Here is a 5,153-nt window from a genome sequence, read left to right as displayed (position 1 = left end):
TCCAGGTTGGTCCAAAATTCAGCAGACCTGGATAGCTCAGTCTATTTCGAGGAATTGCACAAGCCAACAATAGATCATGAAGAAATTTTCGAAATCAACAACAACCCTACCTGGATGACTCCCCTGATCAACTACATAGAGAAGGGAGAGCTCCCTGAAGACAAGGGAAAAGCACAACGGCTGAAAGCTAAGGCGGCCAAATTTTTTGTCGAAGAAGGTACACTTTTTCGCCGGACCTACTCATCCCCAATCCTGAAATGCATAGGTCCGGAGGAGGCCGAATATTGTCTGAGGGAAGTTCACGAAGGGATCTGTGGAGATCACATGTCAGCAAAAGGCCTGGCATATAAAATCATCCGGCAAGGCTACTACTGGCCAACAATTCATCAAGACTCCGTCGAGTTTGTTAAGAAGTGCAAAAATTGTCAACTATTCAGCAACGTGCCCCGGGTAAGCCCTGTCCTACCCTCCTCGGTTTTATCCCCGATCCCCTTTGCTGTATGGGGGATAGACATCATGGGACCCTTTCCCCGGGCTAAAGGAGACCTCAGATATTTGCTTGTCTCCATTGATTATATGACCAAGTGGGTTGAAGCCAAGGCAATGCGGACGATCAACCAGCAAGATGTCATCCGGTTCATGGACAACATCCTGATGAGATTCGGGCTACCAAGAGTCCTGGTCTCAGATAATGGACCCCAGTTCATAGGGTCAGACTTTGAAAGCTACCTGGCTGAAAGAGGCATCAAGCACAAGAAGTCTTCAGTCGCCTATCCTCAAGGAAATGGCCAGGTAGAGGTCACCAACCGGATCCTCCTGAGAGGAATTGAAAAAAGGCTAGAAGAAAGCAAGAGCAAGTGGCCAGAAGAACTACCTCATGTCCTCTGGTCATACCGAACTAGTCCTCGGACAAGCACCGGAGAAACTCCCTTCAAATTGGCCTATGGAACGGAGGCAATGCTCCCAATCGAAGTCGGGTCACCTTCCCACAGAGCGATCAACTTTGATGAAATTGCGAATGAAGAAGGACTCCGGGTCAACCTGGACTTGGTAGAGGAGGTCCGAGACCAGGCAATCGCAAGAATGGAAAAGTACAAAGAGAAGACCCGGGATCATTTCAGCAAAAAATCCCGGGTTAGGAATTTTCAAACAGGAGACCTGGTCCTACGAAACACCGAAGCCTCTGATCCAACCAACACTGGCAAGCTGATGCCTAAGTGGGAAGGCCCATACAAGGTCAAAGAAGTCCTAAGGCCGGGTACCTACAAACTAGAACACATGGACGGGTCAGAGGTATCTAACACCTGGCATGGCCTCAGGTTAAGGAAATTCTATCAGTAGACCGGATAAGAAAGAAAGACAAAGATCCTAGAAGACAGCTACGTATCCCTAAAAGCAATCATGTACTTTTGATCATTATCAAAGCTATGTAATCGTCTGAATATCAATGAAATCCTTTGCTACTAATGAATCTACATTGGCATTTACTTAGAAAATTTCTAAGGCAACCAAAACATGCCAAGCATGCAACCCGGGCAGTATCTACCCGGGACCACCCATTTCGTTTACTTAGGAAAAAATTCTAAGTACAAAATGATCTGAGCAACCAACCCGGGTAGACTATGCCCGGATCCACGTATCCACTTTTACTTAGAAAGATCTCTAAGTACAAACATATTTCAACAATCAACCCGGGTAGTTGTTGCCCGGGTCCATCGATTTCATTTAACTTGGAAAATTTCTAAGTATAAAAAGCAAAAGAAAGCATACAACCCGGGCATGGTATACCCGGGTCCATCCATGCAATCATTTAACTTGGAAAATTTCTAAGTATAAAAAGCAAAAGAAAGCATACAACCCGGGCATGGTATACCCGGGTCCATCCATGCAATCATTTAACTTGGAAAATTTCTAAGTATAAAAAGCAAAAGAAAGCATACAACCCGGGCATGGTATACCCGGGTCCATCCATGCAATCATTTAACTTGGAAAATTTCTAAGTATAAAAAGCAAAAGAAAACATACAACCCGGGAAAGCTCTACCCGGGTCCATCCATGCAGTCATCTAACTTAGAAAAATTTCTAAGTATAAAAGCTAAAGAAAACAACCAACCCGGGAAAGCTCTACCCGGATCCATCCATGCAGTCATCTAACTTAGAAAAATTTCTAAGTATAAAAGCTAAAGAAAACATCCAACCCGGGAAAGATCTACCCGGGTCCATCTATGCCATCATCTAACTTAGAAAATTTCTAAGTATAAAAGCTAAAGAAAACAACCAACCCGGGTAGATGTTGCCCGGGTCCATCCATTTCATTTCGAAGTACGGAAGCAAACAAAAGCACTCAACCCGGGCCAAAGTGACCCGGACACACCTGTTCATTTTTGCTTGAAAAAATTTCGAAGTACGAAATTGCATAAGCAATCAACCCCGGGTATAATATACCCGGATCCACCTGTGCACTGTTACTTAGAAAATTTTCTAAAGTATAAAGCTACATATGCAAAACATCTGAGTAAAGGATATATCAAACAAAAGCATCCATTCACAAGCAATGATAAAAATACTGGAACCGGGCCCAAAAAAGACCCGCATTAAAATATTCAAACCCAGGCACAGACAGAATTCAATTACAAGACATTGTTTTTGAAAATCAAATACGGATAAACTGGGGGAGAAAAGATCAGTTGGCAGGAGTTTCGTCGGCAGGAGTTTTATCAACCGGAGTCTCATCAGCCCGAGTTTCATCAGCCGGCTCAGAGTCAGCAGACGAAGAATCTTGGTCAACATCAGCACCCGGGTTGGCAAGGGGAAGAAAGCTAGGAGAGGGGCCTTCAAAAGGAACCGGTTCTCCCTTCCCAGCCTTAATTGCGTCCTTAGCAGCCAAGTAGAGCTCTATAAAACTCTGCAAGGAAGCCTCCGGGTCCGTCTTGATATGCCGCTCGGCAACGTGCCAACAACGCACGACTTCAGCAGCCCCAGCAGCGGCTAAGGCATCCGCATAAGCTGTGGACTTCTGGAACTCGGCGACAACCTTCTCCGGCTCCTTCCTTTCCTCCAAAAGCTTCTTAAGATCAGACACCTCTTTCTCCAACCCGGAAATCTTCTTCTCAGCACCATCAGCCCGGGCTTCAGCATCCTTAATCTTTTGTCCCAGCTCAGTCTCCTTCCGAAGTTCGGCCTCCTTGATCTTCGAGGACATCCCAGCCTCCAGAGCTTCCCGGGCTGACCTCTCTATGTCGAGGTCCTTCTCCAACTTCACCGCTTTGGCGTGATTGGCAATAGAGAAGTCCCTTTCTTTCTTCAAACTGTTCAATGCATGAGTATTGAACCCGGCCAGACGACCGCCAAGCTGAAAAAGAAGCAGGATACCAGGGTCAACAAAACCAGAATCATAAAAACAAGGACAACTAAGTAAAATACAGAAGGGAACTGAATCCGGGTTAGAAAATCACCTGACCCCACAGGTCCCCTATGTCTTTGAAATTCTTAGCAAGACCCTGGTCCTCCATCATCTCCCAATCCTGATCAGAAGGGAGCTCGGACATTATTCCAATCACCTTTCTGACCGGATACTTACCAAACTTGGGCACCGGCCGGGAACCGCCCTCGAGCCTGACCTCCAAGTCCTCTACATCCATAGCCTCCCTACCCGGGTCCTCCACCGTCATATCAATAATATCTTTACGAGAAGAACCAGTCTTCTTCTTCTTCTTCTTTGGCTCGTGGACCGGGCTCTCCACCTCCACGGCATCAACCTCCAACTCCGGGGTCTCAACGGGAACCTCCGGATCCGGAGTAGCACTTGAGTGTCCGGTCCCGTCTGTCTCTTGGCGAGAAGACCCAGATTCCCCCCTCTTTGCACCCCTCTTCTTTTTCGCCGACTTACCTTTCGGCTGTGGCTTCGGAAGGGTATGAACTCCCCCCAGGTTTCTCAAAGCAGCGGCGAAGGAGTCATTGGCAGACATAGCTCTCCAAAGATCCGGGTCGAAATACGGAAGACCTGTCAAAAATCAAGAGAACCCGGGTCAATACAAAGAAAAATTGCAATAAAATATTCTAAGGAACATGCCGCGAATAAGAAGACCCGGACAAGACATTAATATGCAGGTAACACACAAGAAGACCCGGATAGGATACTACAAAAGTAACAACAAAAAAAAACTAAGGAAAAAATGCAACTCACAGCCGCCCTCGTGCAATTTATCGTGCTGCATAAACGTATCCCGGGTCAACTGAAACCCGAGACAACGGCAGAACTCAACCAACTGATCCCGGAACTCCCCAGTCGCTCCGGGTGCTCCAGAATCCGTCTTCACCTTCTTATCATATACTTCTATGTAAGGCATAAAAGCCAAGTCCAGACCCTTCAGCATGAGGACTTCGCCGTTCCACCCCTTCAAAGAACTTTGATGCATAACCGGGCTCAGGAACCCGGATCCCAGACCACACTCCTTTGAACGAAAGCGGAGTTCATATAGGGGCTTCACCCCGGACTTTTTAAACTGAAATAACATACGGAACAACCTCAACATGGGATAGTAATTCATCTTGTTGCAGGCCCACAGAAACCAGGTCATCCATTTGACCGCGTTCGGGGTCAGCTGCATCGGAGACACTTTCCACTCATATTTACATAAATGTTTGAAGAAAACATGCCATCGGGGATTCCACCCGGATCGAAGATGTTCCATCCACACCGGGACGAAACCATCAGCAGGCCGGTGATATATCATCTCCCCGGGCTCGGGCCACCTCCACTCGACCTCCGAAGGTAGTTGGAAAGCAGTCCGGATCATCCGATCAGCCACATCCGGAGACATTTCCCTGATATGACTCTTCAACGGGAATGGAGCCCGGATTCCAGTCAGCTCCCGAAACTTCTCGTCAAACTCCTCTTTATTATAAGGACCCAGCATCCCGTTCGGGTGCTTACGCCTATAGAAGCCGGCCAGGTTGGTATAAAACCCCTTCTCCTCAACCAGGGGAGCTTTGGTGACAAAGTAAGATTTAGAATCGCACCACATCCCCTCCGGGGACATAATTACCTGCTTCCCGATCGTTTTTGTTACCTTCTGGAACTCGGATACCACTCCCGAAGAGGAGACCTCCCTTTCTGCCATCTTAACCCGGGCGCGGAAAGCAAGGGTTTG

Source organism: Daucus carota, chromosome 3 (assembly GCF_001625215.2).
Source record: "Daucus carota subsp. sativus chromosome 3, DH1 v3.0, whole genome shotgun sequence".
Lineage (NCBI taxonomy): Eukaryota > Viridiplantae > Streptophyta > Magnoliopsida > Apiales > Apiaceae > Daucus > Daucus carota.
Note: the sequence above shows the minus strand (reverse complement) of the source record.